At 32.6% G+C, this 21,615-nt stretch overlaps 3 pseudogenes; all 3 read left to right on the top strand.

Annotated features, from left to right (window-relative positions):
- Positions 1-1,069: 1,069 nt before the first annotated feature.
- Positions 1,070-1,188, top strand: LOC118609162 (annotated as a pseudogene).
- A 13,643-nt stretch (positions 1,189-14,831) lies between these two features.
- On the top strand, positions 14,832-14,951 carry LOC118609193 (annotated as a pseudogene).
- Positions 14,952-18,751: 3,800 nt separating this feature from the next.
- LOC107518180 lies at positions 18,752-19,853 on the top strand (annotated as a pseudogene).
- Positions 19,854-21,615: the final 1,762 nt, after the last annotated feature.

Raw genomic sequence — 21,615 nt, forward strand, 5'->3', positions numbered from 1 at the left:
GTTCTCTTCTCAGTGGGGAATTAAAAATAACACTAACGATAAAAGAAATAGAAATAAATGAAAATTATACACTGAAAAACCTGAGCATTAAAAATGATGCTTATACAAAAAGTAAAAAAAGTAGTTTCTCACCTTTCTCATTCTTCCAGTATCATAATTATATGAGAAATTCAATGAGCCAAACACATAAATGAAGATGTTCCAGAGACAGTAGAAGCCCATGGGCTCTGAAAATATTGGAGGTGAGGCTTTAAAGAAGGGAAAGCTCAAGAGTGCCACACATATGCCACACCAGTAAAAACAAAACAAAACAAACAAGGATCCAGGAAGACACTACATCTTCTCAGCCGTTAGGAGTGAAATAAATAACATACAGATGATTAGATATTTAGTAATTTAAAGATATCTAGTTTCTACATATAATACATTATACAATCTTAATATCTCTCAAGTGATGTCATTTTCTAACAATTAGAATTCTTATATTTGAGGTAATAGTGCTTCAATGAAGAATGAGTTAGTGAATGCTTGTCTCTCATAGCCAATATTTAGAGCAAAGAGTAGAAAGTGAGCAAATCCCACTATATTCCATGAAACAAATTTCTCAGATGTGAAAATATATTTATAGATAACATTGACATAGATGTTACACCTGTGTTGTTTCCTTTTAATTTTTCCTTGCATACCAGTTTCTTTTTGTTCTAAGTAATGAGTTAAATACATAAATTGATATTAACAAATGTGCTACTTTAAATACCAAAATAAAATAAAATAGATTTGAAGGCAAAGATCATTTGGTAATAGTTGTGTTTCAGAATGTTTCATGAGATTTGGTGAACAGAGCAGAGCAGAGATGCTTTAGAGTAAAATGGGCAATGGAGGATCCAACTTGCTCATCTAAAGTGTGAATTTGGGTGTGTGAAGCAAATTAACTAAAGGATAAACCAATTTCTAGTCATGATTTGGGTAAAAAGAAAGCATATAGAAAACCCAAATGGCATACAAAACTTAAAAATTCCCTCTGGGTTTTAATAAAAATAAGGAGGTCAATTTAAAAGTGGACAAACTTGTCTATGGCCATACCACTCTGAACACTTGATCACATCTGATCTCAGAAGATAAGCAGGGCCAGACTTGGTTAGTACCTGGAAGGGAGACCACCTAGGAATATACCAGCTGCTGTAGGCATTACAAAAAATAAAAGTGGCCAAACTCAGTTTTTTCCTGAGATTTAGCAACAAGGCTCCGGTCTTTGGAGAGGGAAACTAATAAAAGCTCAAAGATTGTGGAACAATTGGAATTTAATGAAATAGAAACTCAGAGTAGAAATCAAGTAGGAAACAATGTCATATGTACTGAAATGCTGAGGCAGAAGACATAAGTCAGAGGAAAAAGATGGCAACAAAAAAGCAGATGAAAAATATATTTTAAATATTTTAACTGTAAATCATATATCTACAAATTAAAGTAGCTTTTTATGCTGAAATAATGACAGAAAAAAAATGAATTCCAATTGACTCAAAGAATTTAAGTGCCACCTAAGTGCCTAAAATAATACACAGGAATGACTTTAGAAATAAATTAATATTTAATCTGTACTTTAAATTTATCTTAATTCAAGAGATTGGGCAACAAAAAACTCATATTTTTTATTTTAAAAAATGCTTAAAAAGCATTAGTTGACAGATGTCCACTTTAATAGATAAAGTGCACTTTTAAAATTATGCCAGAACTATTCCCCCCCCCCTTAAAATTGCATTATTCTGTAGTATAGCTCACTAGCCTGGCTTGCTTTGGACAAAATGACTCATACCTCAGGTGTTAAGGAAGCTGTTCATTCTACTGCAGATATGTGTATATGGAATTATTAAGTCAACTCTGTGCATGAACTTAGTAACTTAATTAGTAGAGTTGAATTTTAAAACTTATTTTTATAAATGACCTAGTCCATAATAATATTTGTCCCCATGGGCCGCAATTCTAAGAATTTTAATCATAATCTCTTTTTCAAAGTTAAATCTTTCTCAAGCCTCTTTTCATTAATAAAACTATTTATATAAAATGCTTGGAAAGAAAGAACAAATCCCCAACTCTACTTAGCAAATAATAACAACTGAAAAATCTCTTAAATTCATAGTTAATGCTTTCAATACTTGTAAATCCAGAGTTCATAATTGGTGTGTGTGTGTGTGTGTGTGTGTGTGTGTGTGTGTTTTCAAATCGACATGCATTTCACTGAGCAATTTCAGGTCATAAAGAAAGTAAAGAAAAATGGAAAGCATTGGATGATGGGTAAATACCTTCAATTTCAAATTTCTTTCCACAGTTTCTTTATCATCTCTGATGTGATTAAAAATTTGTTACTACATAGTGGCCATACCAATTTTGCAATCCCAAAAAGGTATCTGAGAGTTCCCTTTTCTCTACATCCTTATTAATATGTTCTTTGATTTATTGATGATAACTATTAAGACTGTCGTGAGATGATATCTCATTGTGGTTTTAATTTGCATTTCTCTGATGATTAGTGATGTTGAGCATCTTTTCATGAGTCTATTGACCATTTCCTCTTTGGAGGAATATCTATTCAGGTATTCTGCTCATTTTTTAATTGGATTGTTTGTTTCTGTTGTTGGATTTTATAAGTTCTGTATGTATTTTGTATATTAACCCCTTATCAGATGTATCATAAACAAATATCTTCTCCCATTCAATCAGTTGTCTTTTTGTTTTGTTGATGGTTTCCTTCGCTGTATGAAAACTTTTTAGTTTGATATAGTCCCATTTGTCTATTTTTTCTTTTGTTTCCCTTGCCTGAGAATATATATCTGAAAAGAAATTCCTGTTAGCAATATCAGAGAGTTTACTGCCTATGCTTTCTTTCAGAAGTTTTATGGTTTGAGGTCTTACATTTAAGTCCAATCTATTTTGAGTCTACTCTTGCCTATGGTATTAGAAAGTGGTCCAGTTTTGTTTTTGTATTTTGCATGTATCTGTTCAATTTTACCAACATCGTTTATTGAAGAGACTTTCTTTACCCCATTATATATTCTTATCTCCTTTGTCATATATTAAGTGAGCTTATAGCTGTGGGTTTATTTCTGGGCTCTCTATTCTATGTCATTGATCAATATATCATTTTTTTTTCTGCCAGTATTATGCTGTTTTGATTACTGTAATCTTATAGTACAATCTGATATCAGGTAGTGTGATATCTCCAACTTTGTTCCTTCTCAAGATTACCATGACTATTTAAGATCTTTTATGGTTCTATATAAATGTTACAATTATTTGTCTACACTTTTATTTCATTTATTTCTTCTCTGATCTTTATTATTTTCTCCTTTCTGCTCACTTGAGGCTTTGTTTTATATTCTTTTTCTAGTTCTTTTAAGTGTAAAGTTAGATTGTTAATTTGAGCTTTTTTTTGCTTCCTGAGGTAAGCTGGAATTGCTATGAATTCCCCCTTAGGACTGCTTTTGCTGTGTCACATAGATTTTGAATAGTTGTGTTTTCATTCTTATTTGTCTCTAGGTATCTTTTGAATTCTTCCTTGATCTTGTAGAGAACCATTCATTGTTTAGTAGGATGTTATTTAGCCTCCTGTGTTTTCTTTTATGCATTTTATTGTTTCAGGTTTTATATTCAGGTCCTTAATCTGTTTTGAGTTAATTTTGGTGTGTGGTGATAGACACCAGTCTAGTTTTATTCTTTTGCAGATGGCTTTCCAGTTTTACCACCACCATTTATTGAAGATGCTTTCCTTTCTCCAATGTATGTTTTTGGATTTTTGTGAAAAATTACTTGCCCATATAAATATGTGTTTACTTCTGGACTCTCAATTCTGTTCCACTGGTCCATGTGTCTGTTTTGCTCCCAATACCATACTATTTTCATTACTGGCGCTTTGTAGTATAATTTAAAGTCAGGCAGAGTGATGCCTCTAGCCTCGTTCTTTTTTCTCAGGATGGTTTTGGCAATTCAGGATATTTTGTGTTTCTATACAAATCTAAGGATCTTTTGTTCTATTTTCTTAAAATCTGCCAATGGGATCTTAATAGAGATTGCATTAAACCTGTATAATGCTTTAGGTAATATGGTCATTTTAACTATGCTGATTCTTCCAACCCAAGAACACAGAATATCTTTTCATTTCTCTATATCATCTTCAATTTCTTTTAATGGGGTCTTATAATTTTCATTATATAGGTCCCTCACATGTCTTATTAGATTTATTCCTAGATATGTTATTTTTATTGTGGCAATTTCAAAAGGAATTATTATTTCCACTTCTTTTTCTGACCCTTAATTATTAGAGTATAGGAATGCTATGGATTTTAAATGTTGATTTTGTATCCTGAAACTTTACTGCATTTGCTTATTGTTTCTAGCAGTGTTCTTGTGGAATCTTTAGGTTTTTCTATATAGAGAATCATGTCATCCACACACAGTGACAGTTTGAATTCTTCGATTCCTATTTGATTGCCTTTTATATCTTCTTGTGCCTTAATGCACTCGCTAGGACCTCCAATATTATGTTGAATAACAATGGTAATAATGGACAGCCTTGCCTTTTTCCTGATCTTATAGGGAAAGTTTCTAGTTTTTCACCATTAAGTATAATGTTGGCTGAGAGTTTGCCAGAGATGGCCTTTATTATGTTAAGGTACTTTTCTTCTATACCAATTTTGTTAAGTGTTTTGATCATAAACAAAAGCTATACCTTGTCGAAGGCTTTTTCTGCATTTATTAATATGATCATATGATTCTTATTTTTTAATTTGTTTATGTGGTGTATCATGTTAAGTGATTTGCATGTGTTGAAGCATTCCTGTGCCTCTGGGATGAAGCCCACTTGATCATGGTATATAATCTATTTAATATGCTGCTGTATTTGGTTTGCTAGTATCTTATTTAGGATTTTTGCATCTGTTTTCACAAGAGATATTGGTCTGTAGTTTTCTTGTATTATGTTATCTTTACCAGATTTTGGTATCAGAGTAATACTGGCCTCATAAAATGAGTTGGGAAGTATGGCCTCCTCTTCGATTTTTTGGAAGAGTTTGAGGAGAATAGGTATTAAATCTTTTTTGAATGATTGGTAGAATTCACTGATGAAGCCATCTGTCCTGGACTTTTACTTTTTGGTAGGTTTTTGATGATTGTTTCAATTTCCATACTGCTGATCAGTCTATTTAGATTCTCCAGTTCTTCTCGATTCAGTTTAGGAAGGTGTTATCTTTCTAAGTACAGGTCCATTTCTTCTAGGTTATTAAATTTGGTGTTATAACTTTTTCATAGTATTCTTGTACGAGTCTTTGTATTTCTGTGGTGTTTGTCATTATTTTCCCCTCTTTTATCCCAGATATATATATATATATATATATATATATATATATATATATATATTTTAATTTGTGTCCTTTTTTTTTTCTTTAGTGAATTTAGCTGGGATTTGTCAATTTTATTAACCTTCTCAAGGAAACAGCTCTTTGATGTATTTAGTTTTTGTTTTGTTTTGTTTTCAATTTTATTTATTTCTGCTTTAATTTTGATTATTTATTTCCTTCTGCTGACTTTAGGCTTCATTTGTTCTTCCTTTTCTAGCTTTCTAAGATGAAGCATTAGATTGTTTATTTGGGTTCATTCTTATTTTTTGAAATAGGCCTTTAATTACTGCTTTTGCCTTATGACTGCTTTTGCCTTATGACTGCTTTTGCCTTGTCCAAAAATTTTGATGTGTTGTACTATCATTATCATTTGTTTCTATGTATCTCTTGATGTCTCTCTTTCTTCTCTGACCCAGTTTTTCTTCCACAGCATGTTGTTTAATCTCTGAGTATTTGTGTTTTTTCCAGCTTTCTTTTTACGGCTGATCTCTACATTCAAAGCATTTTGATCAGAGAATATGACCGGTATGTTTTCAACACTCTTATACTATTGAAGCCATCTCTGTTTTCCAATATGTAGTCAGTTCTTGTGAATGTTTCATGTGCATTAGAGATGAATATATAAACAGTTTTTTGAGGGATGGAAGGCTCTGTAAATGTCAATTATGTCCAGTTGGTCTAATGTGTTATTTAAGGATTTTATTTCCTCATTGATTTTCTGTTTGGATGATCTATCCATATCTGACAGTGGGGTATTTATGTCCCCTACTATGATAGTGCTTTGGTTTGTTTTTCACTTTAGTTCTGTTAGTAATTGCTTTATGTAATTCCTGCTTTCTGATTGGGAGCATAGATATTAAGTGTTATATCTTCTTGGTGCATGATTTCCTTTATCATTATGAAGTGTCCCTCAGTATCTTTCTTTACCTTTTTTTAATTTTGAAGTCTATTTCTTCTAATATTAGTACCTCTCTCCCACTTTTCTCTAAATGCCATTTGCTTGAAATATTATTTTTCACACTTTCACTTTGAGTCTATATTTATCTTTGGAATTGAGATGTGTCTCTTTGAGGCAATATATGGTTGGTTAGGTTTTGTTTTTTTGATCCAATCTGCAATTCTGAGTCTTTTTATTGGTGAGTCAAGTCTATTTACATTTAGGCTGATTATTGAAATAAGAGGTCTTCTTATAGTCATTTTATCTTTTGTTTTCTGGTAGCTCAGTGTATCCATTGCTTCCTTGTCTTTGTGTTTCTGTTTTCATTATTTTAGTTGACTTTTGTGGGCTTTCCCTGTGGTCCTTCTTTTTTTTTTTATGTTGTATACTTCAGTTCTGATCGTTGGCATGTGGTTACCATTACGAATATATAAAGGATAGTTTTACACACACACACACACACACACACACACACACACACACACACACACATATATGTAGTCACTCATTTTCTTCTGTGTGTATATATACAGTCACCCATTTTCTTCTGTGTGTGCCTTATCTCCATTCCCCTTTGTGAATTTGGATCTTTGAATTCTCCCGTTTCGGTCATTTTTGTTTCAATTTGTCCCTATGTATGCTGAATGTTCATTACTATCTTGCTATAGCAAATCTCTTCTTATTATTTAAGCTTATAATTTCCTGTTCTTCTCTACTTCTATTTTCCTGCTAGTCACCTTACTCTTAATTACGTTTTTTTTTCCACATCATTTTGTTTTAGGTGTGCTGACTCCTTCAGTATTTCCTGTAATGCAGGCCTTGTAGTGGAGAATTCCCTTTCCCTCAGTTTTTGTATATCTGGAACTGTCCTGGAAATGTATACTTACAGCACTAGCTGCCTGCTGCCAGTGTTTGGTCCTGAAACTGGGCAGGGCATGGCAGCCACCTATCAATAAGCCACTCTGGGCCATTTGCAGGTTGGGTGGGGTGGGCCGATCACTTCAGGCCAGTGCAGCTTCCAAATTGGCCATGTGAGAGAAGGAATCTGCACAGGCAAGCTGATGCAGTCTGTAGATTGCCCTGTACGGGGACTCTGACTAAGGCACAATAGCAGCTGCCTGTCCAGCCCTTGTTCGTGTGCCAGGTGCAGTCTTTCCACATTTGAATCTTGTGCAAGCCTCTGACCCACTACCACTACTCTGAGTGTGTGTCTGTGGGTGAGAGAACCTGTGTGTGGGTCCTTTAAAGAGGCATTTAGGATTTCAGTCTCCTTCCAACTCACCTGGATGGCCAGAATCCCCTCTGATTTTTACATCAGAATCTTTGGAAACTCTTCTCTGCGTTAAGGTAAACACATGACATGCAGATAAGTTTTAAAAGCAAGCTTTTATTGGGAGGGTGCTCCCAGGCGAGGTTCTCTGGTCCAGAGGGTAGAGGGGCCAGGGAAGTTGTGCCCTGGGACGGGAGGGCGTAGTTTTTATAGGGTTATGTGGGGGTAGGGTATAGAATGCGGAATGTCAGATGAGCATCCGGATTAGGGTGGTAGCACCAGGGCTTTAGGGTGGGCCCTTGTCTGGATTCCGATGTCAAGCTGGGAAGCCTCCAGGCAGGCCCCCACCAACCTAACACCCTGGGCTGGGACCCTGGGCTGGGAAGCCCTCGAATGAGGTTAGGACCCCTCTCATCTTTTAGGGAAGCCTCTACAGTCTTGCTCTCTTTCTCCATGTTCCTCCACCACCTGCGGGTGTGGGTTCAACCCGATTCACAACTTTGCCCCTCCTACCAGCTACGATGTGGGTCCTTCTTTAAATGATCAGACTTACATGTTATAATCAGTTGGACTTCAGGTGATTCTCTACATTGATGATTTTATAATTTGGTTGTGATTTCAATGCAAACCTGAGAGGAAGTGATCTCTGCTTTTACCTAGTCCATCACCTTCCCTGCACTCCAGCTTTTACCGTTTTTCCAAGTTAATATTATTGTCTGCTTTGATAACACTAACCTCTCCCCTGTTAATTTTGTTCTAGTTATTTATTGCCACCCAACTATCTCAAAACAAGAAGTTAAAAATGACAACCATTTTATTATACCTCATAAACTTGTGTGTCAGGAATTCAGGGGATTCAGGCAGGTCTCAACTGGGTAATTCTTCTGTCTCAGATTGTATTGCCTTGGGTCACTCCGTGGAAGTCAACCAAAGGTTGAACTGGTTTGAAGAGGTCAAAAGTTTTCATGTGGCTGGTGCTTTGTCAGTGGCAGTTTGAAGCCTGGATCTTGCCATGTCCCTTTCTTAGGGCTGTGCCATGGGGTCTCTCTAGCAGGGTAGTAAACATTTACAAGGGGGCAGGGCTCCAAAATTCCAAGATAAAGGTGGCATTTCTTTTAAAGCCCAGGCCCAGAACTGTCAGGGTTTCATTTCTGCCACATTCTATTAATCAAAGCTGTTCCAAGCAAGCCCTGGAGTGGGTATAGTTGATAAGGTGTGGAAATAACACTCAACCTTTTAATGGGAAAGCTGATGGGAAAGCATAAAAGAATCTGTGGCCATATTTAATCTGCCACAATCTCAAACCAAAGGACCATACAAACAAATGTGGAAGCTTAAGTCTAAACCAAATTTAGAAATCCTAAAGCCTAATTCAATCCTACCAATAATAAATTACCAAAATAAATTAATCCTGCATTAAAGCAGTGCTGAGATTAAAAAAAAAATCTCTGCATTCCACTCAAGAAATGTAACTGTCACGAACAAATGCAACTTTAAATTTTAATGCTTTGTATTAAAAAAAACAAATGAATTTAATCTTTAGATATACTTTTTCTTCAATATTTATCTTATTATTCCTTTTGCTTTCAGAAGTAATTTATGAGTCCTGTGTATGATCATCTATTTTCATAAAAGAAGACATCATTATCGAACATGTCCAAGCCTATGATAAATTCAAGTGTCAAAAAAAGGACTAAACATACTAAAGCACAATAATATTCAATTATATTTATCCAAAGAATTGTGAGGGTGAAAATCTACAAGTATCTACAACATCAGAGACTCATTAACTTATGAGTTAATAAAAATAATTTTTCATTACACCAATGTCATGTTTTGTGAAACACAGAACCATAATAAAATAAGGAGGGAAAATTTGAATTTAGAAACAAAAATGAGTTTTTTAACAAGATATGTTTTATATGTAACAAAAGCACCATATTATGGGCTGGTCTGTGTGCCTTGATATCTACAATTAATTGATTACAAGCAATTAAAGATTTTTTTGTTCCTTCTCCACTCTCACTGCTTCACTTGACTAACCTAAAAAGAAAAAGTACTACATTTTTTTGTTTGGGAAAGGTTAATCTCTCATTTACATGCTATAATATTTGACAGATCATGTAGGGAGAAAAGGTATTCTTTAAAGCTTGCTTATATGTATAATAAATGAAACTCTAGGCAAATACGGTTATATTTATTTATATATATATAAAATGTTGAAACTTATGCTGTTACTACTAAATATTACTGAATACTTGAAAAGTCAGTGTAGTTATTTTTATTATTGTTTCAGCCATACTAAAGAATGTGGATCATTGCATGGTTGACTTAACCCTGCTCTATAACATAATAAAATGACAAGTGGAACAATACATCAGAAATACATCAGAAATGTATATGTAAGCAGTTGATTAATTAAAAATAATTCATATTTTTTCAAATGCATTTTAAAATGTTAATTTTTGTATGGTATTTCACAGCAGTATATATGAATAGTATAGCTTCAAACTAAATACTACTCATTGATTTACAATAGAAAACACTTCATAATCCATAAATAAGTGCTTACATTTACAATAGTTTTTGATGAAAAGTTTTTGTTTAATAAAATCCCCTTTTTATGAATCACGTATATATATTTACATGCATATATTCCTATATCACACATGCTCGTATATTTGTATATATCACATATATCACATATATTTATATGTCTTACTTAAATTTTTGAAGTATGCTATTTGGTACCATTATAAGGCTCACTTAACATTCATGTTTATTAGAAGGTCATAAAGTATGAGATTTATGTCAACAGTTACTTTTGACATAAAACTTTCCTACTATCGTAGGCACTTTTAATGGATTTACTTTTATAGGTCATTTGATTTCCATCTTTTGTTTTATGTAGAAGATATACACTTTGACATATTGGGAACACATGTAGATTAAAAATCTATTTGTGATTTTATGAATTTTGTTAGTAAATTAGAATAGATAAAAAAACAAGTTTTGAAATTCACAGAAGTTCTAAAATTATGCTTTTCTTGGTCCATGCCTCTGCACATGTAGGATTATTATTTTAATTCATCTGTTTTATAAGTATCCTCATTAGAGCCACCTGTTGTATTTTATAGCTATCTCTTTTCCTTTTCCAATTAAATAGATATATGTTAATATAAAGTTGAGTCAATTGTGAAAAAAATGGCTACCTTAAAAATTAATTTTATCTTAGATTGTTAATAAGCATACAACATCTTTAGCAAGGTAAATTTCTGCTACATATATCTAACAAAGTTTTAAATGTCTCATTTAGAAAGATATTCACCACCCAGACTCAGACTCAAAAAAGATTATCAGGGTGACAGGAGATTATGATAACAAAGTCACTTTTAGGAAAGAACTTGGGTACAGGAGAGCTTAAAGGAAAGCAGTTGTGGAATGGTTTGTTCATTTTTCTTGTATAAGGCTACAAGGGGTATACTCAGACCCAAAGAATAAGAATTCCTTAGGTTTAGGCTCTCTTTAAGCTAGAGTTATACCCATGCTAACAATAAGAATGAAGCTGTTTACCTTATTACAGTAACTTAACTAGAGTCATATGTCAAGACATGGTATAGCCAAGTTAGCAGTGTGGATTAATTACCTTTCCACTGTACCATCTGAAAGAAATGCCATATGGTAACGAAACATATTATTGCCCCTCCCCCCACTTAGGGAGCAAGAAGACTCAGATTCCAGTTTAGTTCCAGAATCATAATGTATGTTCTAAAAGTTGTTTGTTTTCTCTGAGACCACATCATCATCGTCATTATAATATCATGTTCATCTTTCCCTGCTTTCTTCGCATGATGTTGTCAAACTTCTCATGATGATATCATGTGCAATCACTTTGAAAAAGTGTTAGAAAATGATATATAATATATTACCTATTTAGCTCAAGACATCTGTCTTCTATTATAATCTTAAAATATATAACAACATACAGTATAACATAATATGTATAAGAAAACATAATTACTTTAAAAAACAAATATTTATTGAGGGAATACAATGTTCTGGGTGTAATTTTAAGACTTTACATAAATTAATTCATTTATTTTTGAAATAGATCCTATAAAGTAGGAGTAATTATTATCATTTGTCATTTTGTAGAGCACAGAGAAATTAAGTGACTTGACCAAGGTCATCCAGCTAGGAACTGCTGGAACTGAGATACAATGTTAAAATCAGAAAGTACAGTTTTAAATACTGGGCTATAAAATAAGAAAAGGCACAAATCTTTGGTATAACATTTTGCATTGGATATATGGTGAAAGACTTGTTTACTTTCTTTTTAAATCTGGTTGATAAATGTGTTAGCATGCTTCTATAACATTACTCAGTAACATTATCTATAGTAATATTTAATCTGAATCACACAGGCAAGACAAGAGACACTATAATTTCTTTCATATTAAATTTAAATGTCTTTTTATTACAAAGGGGAATTATTATAAAATATATGTATAAAATTTACATTCTTTGGAATAATATATAAATATATGTATTAATAATATGAGGTAATCTTTGAAGATTCTCCACACAGTATAATATATGTTAAAAACCATTAATTTTTAGAAGAAATTTCTTTAAGAATGGCCATAAGAGTTTATTTTTTACAAGTTATTTTTGAGTTCTGATAGTGTCAGTTCTAAGTACTACAGGCCAGTCTAGTAGTAGACTCATTTGAATACCATCTTGTTATAACTGAATAGAGGCAGGTCATATATGTGATAGGATTATTCATTCGGCTTTTATTTTGTGATATTATCCTTATTATAAAAGACTCAAAGGAAGTAGAGATGTTTTATCATCTGTAGATAGAAGAAAAAGTCTCTCCAAATGTGACCAAAGTAATTATTTTTTCCTCACGGAAGTGGGTTAAGAAAAAGAAAGCAAAGGCAACAAATATAAAATCTTGAAAAATAAAATGCTTTTATAGATACAGAGCTTGAACAAGAACTTGCTATACATAGCACAAAAATTCCCAAAGAAATGCAGAAAAAGGAGAGGCTATTCAGGTGAAAAGTTTACAAACTGGGAAGATGCAGCCTCTTGTGGAAACCAAAAGTATGATCCACTGAGACAAAGGGAAAGCTATCTTTTATAGAAAAAGTTCCTATCCATGTTCTCATTGGTCTAATTTTATGCAAATGAAGCATCCAAATTTGTATACAGTCCTGATTGGTCTGATACAGTCCCACTTGGTTGACATCATGCCTTCTGATTGGTTATTATAGAACAGTTCTAATTGGTAACTATGGATGCAAATGAGGATACAATTGTACAGTTCTGATAGGATGGAAGGGTCTCAATCCACTGGCCAAAAGACAAAATGAGGAACTTCCTTATAATTTTTGATTAAGTTGGTAGGAGCATAACACAGGAAGTAGAAAGCTCTGGCTTTTCCCTGAAATGCGGAGTGCATGAGAGTCTTCTGTTACCAATGGCTGCTAGACTTCCCTGTGAATTTGAGCTGAATTAACCATGAAGAGTCCTCCTTATAAGATATATTTCTTTCGAGGGTTCACGTAAAGATAAGCTTAAAAGATACCCTTGTTCGTTTTTAATAATGAATGAAGAGCTACGCTAAAAAACAAACAAACAAACAAAAACCCCTAGATTTTCAGATGAGTAACATGGAATAATTAATAGAGCAAAGAAGTAAGAAGAGGTGATAGCTGAAGCCTCAGAATAGAATTTCTTCTTAGATAAGGATAGAAATACAGGAGGGATACAAACAAGGTTGAAATTGGAAGATAAAACATTCGCTCCCATGATTTTAAAATTTAAGAGAAAGAGGATATTCAGAAAAGAAGATAGGGACCACTGAAGCTGTTTGCTTAAGGGCATCTGTTTACGAAGACAACTTGTATTAAAATTTAAATTGTAAGGCAGACTGAAGTGAAAGTGGAGACTCTGTCCAAGCTGGGAGTCAAAAAGAAGACTCTCCTAATACTATAGTGGCTCATTAAAGGATAAAGCAAACCTAAAATCTTACCCTCCATCAAAGGAATTTCAGGGACTAATGATAACTGAACTAAGCTCAAGAAATTTCTGAACACTGTATTTATTGCAGAAAAGAACGGCTCATATGAAATGCCTCAGATGCAGTAATGAATTAAAAGAAAGAAATTGGAAAATATGTGAGTAATATAAGTAAGTATTGGCTGAATCAATAACAATAAAAACATCTGATATTAATGAGAAAACAAGACAGAAGTAAAATAAATGACAAAAATAAAAAAATGGAAAGAAATGAAAAGACTTAAAGTGTTCTAAAATAGATGTGTTGGTTCTAGAAAGTAGTGAAGGTATTAATTTTAAACTTTAATAAATTAAGGTTGTAACTTCTCAGGTAACCTATATAAAAATGAAGTCAAACTTGGCAATACTAATTTTAAAAGAACTGGAATGATTAAAATAGATCATTATAAAAGAAAGCATTAAAGGAGAGGAAAGGAAAATTGAACAAACATGATAAATAGAAAGCACAAAAGTGATGAATTTTAAAAATGTGTCAGTAAGAGCAAAAAATATAAATGAATCTAATTCTCTAGTTAAAGACAAGCATTATTAGCCAAGATTTTTTAAAAATTAGATTATCTTCAGTCTTATTTAAAACATAAACAAGTTAGAAAAAAGGATTAGAAAGGAAATAGTAGCACCAAAATTAACCAAAAAAAGCTGATGTATTTTTATTAATAGCAGACAAAATAAGTATTATTAAATAAAACAAAAAAAAATTTTTAGAAATAACAGGAGGTAGTTTAAAAAAATAAAATTATAAAAACATAAAAAATAAATAAAATTATAGTTCCTCAAAACAAAGCCTTAAATAAGATTTTAGCATATTTTCATCAGCAGTTTTGAGAACAAATAAACATTAGTAAGTTATTTGGATAACACGGTTAACAATTATAACCTAACAGACATTATGGAACAAAATTCTTCATCTGAGAACTCTAGAATACATGTTCTTTTCTAAAATACGTTTTTTTTGCACATATAATTGCACAATTATAAAAACTGACCATTTCCTGAACCTTAAATCAACTCTCAATAAATTTCAGATTGAAATTATATAGAAAATATTTTATATTCTAAAAACAATTTAAGATGAAAATCAATTATGAGAATAAAAAAAACTAGAAAATTTTCCACATGATTGAAGATTAAGGAATATAGTTCTGTCAATGGCCAATGCCACCCTGAATGTGCTCAATCTCATCTGATCTTGGAAGCTAAGCAAGGTCGGGCCCTGTTAGTACTTGGATGGGAAACCACCTAGAAATATCAGGTGCTGTAGGCATTTGAAAAAAAAAAGATAAAAAAAGTAAATCAAGAAAATCTTTCTACCAAAATTTTATGATTTATATAAACTGAAAATGTTCTTTGAAAAAAAGATTTTAGCAAAATTGAAGGAAAGAAAAATAGAGAACCTGATAAGTTCAAAAACCATTAAAAGTTAAACTCATTATTCAAAACGTTCCATCCAAGAAACACCAGCCCCAACTGACTTCATCAGAGAATTCTTACAATAAAAGCATAAATGAATCCAATCTAACAGAGCCTTTAAGAAAAAAGAAAAAAGAAAACATTCTGCAGCTCATTTTCTGAGGATAGTATAATCCTAGAAACTAAAATGTAATAAGGCATAAGGGATAAAATATTACAATTTCATGTTATTTATGTGAATAAATGCAAAAAAGTTTAAATGAAAGAATAGCAAATCTAAGCTCACAATTTATTAAATAATAATAATATGATCAAGACAGATTTATACTGTATTTTTGTATTAGAATATTAATAAATTTATATTAACTGTTTAAAGTAAAAATCATTTGATTATCTCAATTCATACAGAAAAATTTTCTGATAAAATTCAAAACCCATCCATAATGAAAACAAAAACAAAAACTTCATAGCAAATATAATTGAAAGGACATTTCTACTTTCAATAAAGCATATCTACAAAATCCATACAATTGAACATCATACCTACTGGTAATCACTGAATGTTCATACTGGGAATTTTAAACATGGCAAAGATGTCTGATACCACCCTTTTACTTCAATATTTTATTGCGGATCTCATCTAGTGCAATAACTCCTTCTCCTTCGAGAAAATGTTGAAACAAAAAAAAAAGAAAAAGAAAAAAGTGTGAAAGAATACAAAAATAGTTATTTTTAGTAGTAATAAAATAGAATTCAATATTAGAATTATTTAAATATTAAATCTAAAATTAAAATTATTAATTTTAATAAATTTACTGGAAAAAATTAATAAACAAAAATTCATTTTACTTCTATATAATCAGGAAAAACTAAAGGGATGGAACTATACAACTTTTACAACAGAAGTAAAAATTATAGAGTAATAAGTTATGTGCAAGACCTCTACAAAAAAATAATAAAACTTCATCAAGAGGTATTAATGAAGATAAATTGAAGTATAAGCTATTTACATAATAAAATTCTCATAACTATTAAGTTGTTTACTTTCCTGAAAATGAGTTAAAGATTTAAAGAAGTACATTGAAAAAATCAGTAGTTTTTGTTTGTTTTTGCTTTTGCTTTTTAATAGAACTTGGTAAACATATTCAATTCTTTTTTATGGAATTACAAAGGACCAATAATAGTTAAGACATTGTTGGGAAAGAAAAATAACATGGGAAGACTACCTTTTCACATATCTAGTTTTACTGTACTTATAAAGCCAGGTACTTAAGAAAGTGTACATTTACTTTAAGAAAAGTAAAAGAGAAAAAATAATAACTATATATCCAAAGTTTAGACATTTATTTGAAACTGCAGACTCATATATTTTTTTTTCCCAATATTTTCAGCTGGAAGCCCAGTGAATGTTTTAAACGCAGTATATCCAGAATTGGATTTCTAATCACTCCACCAAAACCCAAACGAGCTGCACTTTTGCTCATGCTTTTCTTTCACATGACATACCAACCGATTTACACATTCTGTTGTCTCTACTTTTAAAATATGCAATATTTGACCTTTTTCCCCATCTCCATTGAAACCATCTGGTCCAAACTCTAATTATATCTGGCATATACTAGTGCCACATCCTCCTAATTGGATACCCTGCTTCTCTTACTTCAGTCCCAGTCTATTCTCAAACCATCAGCTGGAAGGATCCTATGAAGCATAGATCTTACTGCTCAGAATCATGCAATGGCTTTGTGAAGACTTTGTAATGGCCTAGAACCCCACATAAACTGTCCCTCATTAACTCTGTGGCCTCGGTTCCCACTAATACCTCTAAATCACTTTGATATAGCCTCCTTGTTTCTTCTTTGATCTGAAAGGCAAGTATCTGCCTCCTGACCTTTGTACTGGCTGTTCTTATTTTCCTGGATAACCACACTGCCAACTTTCTAATCTTCAACTATTTAATATTACCTTTTCAGTGTGCTTGCTCTGACCAGTCCAATTTAAATTGATGTTACCACATCCCCTTCCTTTTACTTCAGGACTACTTTTGCTCTTTTGGCATATTAATTATATTTAAACAATTTATTTGCTATGTTTGTTGTTTGTGACCTGATTTTCCTTACAAAACTACAAAATCAATTAGAGTAGAGAATCCTATTTTGTATTGTTTATTGATGAGTAATGTGCCTAGAACTGTGCCTGACACATAAAACACTATCTATTTTTGAAGTGAAGAAAGAGTCCCAAATACACAGAATAGTATATAATATGAAATCAGAATTGTACTCTGGTGGGAAAAAAAATGGATGCATCAATAAATACTGCTGATAATCTTTTATCCAGTTGGGAAGAAAATACAACTTGATATCAACCTCACATCAGCCACAGAAAGCAATTCTACAACTGTTGAACAACAAAAGATGAAAGACAAAACATTAAAACTTTATTATATATTAAAAGAGAGTGTCATCTCTTCTTAATTTATACAAAAAACCATTAGTTATTATTGAAAAGATTGATAGATTTCCAGCTTTAAAATTAGAATCTTTTATTCATCTAAAGCCACCATTAAGAGGGCAAAAAGGCAAACCAACAAATCAGAGAAGACAGTTGTTTTATGTAAAACTGATGATAGATTAATTTCCAGTATTTATAAATAACATCTACCAACAAAAATAAAAATATACAATTTAATAGAAAACTGACAAAAATAATTGAACAAGCTGATAAACCGCTGCAAACCTGGGAAGCCCTTGTGGCACTAGGCTCCCAGAAGTCTTTCACAAACCCAGACTCCCAGCCATCTCAGCTCTGGACAGTTCCCAGAGCCTCCAGGTAACTAATGTAAACCAGGTTATAGGCGGGCTCCTGGAAACCCAAACTCCCAGGTGGGCCCAGTGTCAGGCTGGCCCTTGAAGATATAGACTCTAGACTGGCTCCTGTGAAGCCAGGGTCCCTAGTTGCTCAGAACCAGAATGGCCCCCCATAAGCCTAAACTTCAGGCTGGCTCACACAAATACAGGCTTCCTGCCAGCCTTAGTTCCAGACAAGCTCCTGCAGCACAAGAATTCCAATGGGCTCCCATGTACCTAAGCACATGGCTCACCCTAGAATGAGGTCAGCCCCATGGGCTCAGGTTCTAGACCAATCCCCAGGAAACCAGGCACCAGACTTGTCACCCATGGACCTGCGTACCATGCCTATCCATCTTTTGATGCAGTTACTAGACCTTTCCACCCATGAACTTTAGCAGCAAGCCTACCTCCAGATACTACCCTAATAGTCTACCCAGAATCTCAGGATGGGCTGAATAGTGAAGGACTTTGCCTGCCAAAGCTAGTCTGTAAAGATTGGAAGAGGGGCCTACTATCTCAAATGCAAATGGACCAATGTAAGCCATAAGGATCATGAATAATCAAGGAAACATTACACTACCAAAGGAAACTAATAAAGTTCCAATAAATGATTCTAAAGAAATGGAAATCTATGAACAATCTGACAAATAATTAAGATAATCCTCTTAAAGAAATTTTGTAAATTATAAGAAAACACAGACAACTGAGTAAAATTAGTAAAACAATGCATAAACCAAATGAATTTAAGAAAAAAACATAATCCATTAACAAAACAAAACAAAACAGAAGCTCTACAGTCAATATGGAAGCGCCCTGTGTGTGTTGCAGTGCCACAGTTTCCTACTATCTCATTCTTAGGGGAGCGGTTAGTATGGTCCCAAGACAAGGCCTCTGGGAAGCCATAGCTGCTGAGTTGCAAACAGATTCTGGATCCCGGATACTAAGGCTAAGATATAACACAATTCTAAAAACAAAGAAAAATGTTGCAGCCTTATGTGAAAAGCAGATTGAGGAGTTCAACATAGGAAAGAGACTTTTAGACAACAGGAGAGAAAAAGATCCAGAAACTTTTACAGAAGATATTATTGATAGAGCTATTGCTTATTTTTCCCCACCTAGTGTTTTATTTGAGCAGCAAGCCAGGAAAATAATGAAGTATACTGAAAAGACATCTCCCGCCCTGCCCTCAAAACGAAGAGCAAAACAGTAGGGAGAAGATGGCTGCCCATTTCATCTCTTTTTTTATACTAGCAAGCAATCATATTATTAATTAATGCATGACACATATAAAAAACTGCTTGATGTAGAAAAATATCAAAATCAGTTGTGAGCCAAAGGCGTATTTTCAGAAAAAGCTAAAACCGAAGACATGATGGGTATTTAAGGAGGGATTAGAAGAAATATTAGTAGAAAAACTGTCAGATCAAGATCATATGCAGTTTATTCAGCTGCTAGAAAGGTTATTGACATGACAGTATGGTGCTGCTGAAAAAGAATTTATGCAGAACTTTTGTAGAAGTGTAACTATTCTATTTTAAAAAAAAGACAAGAAAAACAGCTAATTGAACCTTAGTAGAATCATAAGCAAAGGATAGCCTTCAGTACAAATAAAGGTAAAAGTATAAAGAGTACAAAAGCAGAAGCAGTTGTTTACAAACATGAAAATGGAGGAATAAAAAATGGAATTGATATTCTGCTTTGATACAGGAAAGGTGAATGTTGACGTTCCCTTTTCACTTCCTTGACTGATTTGGAAAACATAATGCAACCTACAGAGTCTCCAAGGCAGGAGGTCATTGTAGGCTGGAGCAAAATGCTTTGTAATAGCCAAAGCTTTGTGCAGTTCTATTGCCAAGGAAGATCTTGAATGGATGAGACAAGCTGGACTATTTACTATTGATTAGAGTGTCAGAAAACAGAAGCCAGCCTGAGAGAGAGCCACTGGAAGTTTACCTGGAAGAAGGACTTCCCCCCACTGGAAAGAAAGGAGAAAAAATGCTTCATATATGTGTCTGGCAAGTGACAGACACACAATAAACATTTGCTGACTAAAGCGAGGGCAACACTACCAGACATTTGAATTGCAAAATTATTTATTTTAAAATGCTACTTTGTATAAGTAACCTTTTAAAAACAATTTTAAAATATTTAACTTCAAGATAAAAATAAAATAAAAAACAAACAAATCATAGAGTTGAAGAAGACATTAACTAAACTGAAGAATTCATTAGAGAGCTTAAATATCAGACTCCAAAATTGCAAAAGGAAGAATTAGTAAACTACTAACAGATTACTTGAAGTCATCCAATCAGAGAAAAGAAAAAATCAAGAGTTAAAAAGGTAAAAAAAAGTCTATGTGAACTATGAAATACGATACTAATAAATGAAATAACTTATGTATTATCAAGGTCTTCGGAGGAGACAAGAAGGAGAAAAAATAGAAAGCTTATTTAAAGAAATAATAACTGACAATTTTCCGTATTTGGGGAGGGATTTAAACATCCTGCTCATGAAGCTAATAAGTCACCCCAAAATTGCAAACCAAAATGATCTTCTCCAAGATATATTATAACAAAACTGTTTCAAAAAATTTTAAAAAAATTCAAATTCATCAAAAGAAAAAAAAATACATCCAAAGAACCTCCCTTAATTCTATTAGCAAATTTCTCAAAAGAAACTTTGCAAGCCAGGAGATAGAGAAATAATATATTCTAAATGTTGAAGGAAAAAAAAAAACTACTAACCAAGAATGTTTCACCCAGCTAAGGTGTCCTTTAGAAATGAAGGTGAGTTAAAGATTTTTCCAGAAAAGACAAAATCTAGTAAGTTCATTATAATGAGGCATGCCTTACAATAAATGCTGCAAAATGTTCTGCAAGCTGAAATAAATGGGTGCTACTAAGTAACTTGTAAACATATAAAACATACTAGTAATATTGTGTAGTCAAATTCAAAATATTCTAATACTGAATTATGGTGCATTATTCACTTAACTCTAGTATAAAAATTAAAAGAAAAAGTATTAAAATTGCTATAGCTGCAGTAATTTGTTAATGGATACACAATATAAAATGAGGTAAATTGTGACTTCAAAATATGGAATTTGGAGGGGGAGGAGTAAAAACATAAAGATTTTTATTCCATTGAATTAATTTTTTATCTGCTTTAAATATTGCTATATTTATGAGGTTCTGCGTAAGCTTCACCAATAGAACAAAGGAAAAACCAACAGTAGATAAACAAAAGATAAAGAGAAGGAAATTAAAGCATACTACTACAAAACATTATAAATTCACAAAGAAAAACAGCAAGAGAGGAAAAAAGGGACCAGAAAGCTACAACACACCCAGAAAACAATAAGACGGTATTAGTAAGTTCATACCTATCAACAATTACTGCAATGTGAGAATTAAATTATCCAATCAAAAGGCATAGAATGGCTGAAATACATGCTGTCTACAAGAGACTCACTTCAGTTTCAAGGATACACAGAGGCCCTAAGTGAAGGAATGGAAAAAAAATTCCATACAAATAAAGAACAAAAGGGATAGCTATATTTACATAATTTAGACAAAATTATTTTATTTTGTCATTTAGACAAAACTTAATTCAAAACTGTAATGAGAAAAAAGATTATTACATAATAATAAAAATGTCAATTCATGA

This window comes from Rousettus aegyptiacus, unplaced genomic scaffold, assembly GCF_014176215.1.
Source record: "Rousettus aegyptiacus isolate mRouAeg1 unplaced genomic scaffold, mRouAeg1.p scaffold_m13_p_10, whole genome shotgun sequence".
NCBI classification, from domain to species: Eukaryota; Metazoa; Chordata; class Mammalia; order Chiroptera; family Pteropodidae; genus Rousettus; species Rousettus aegyptiacus.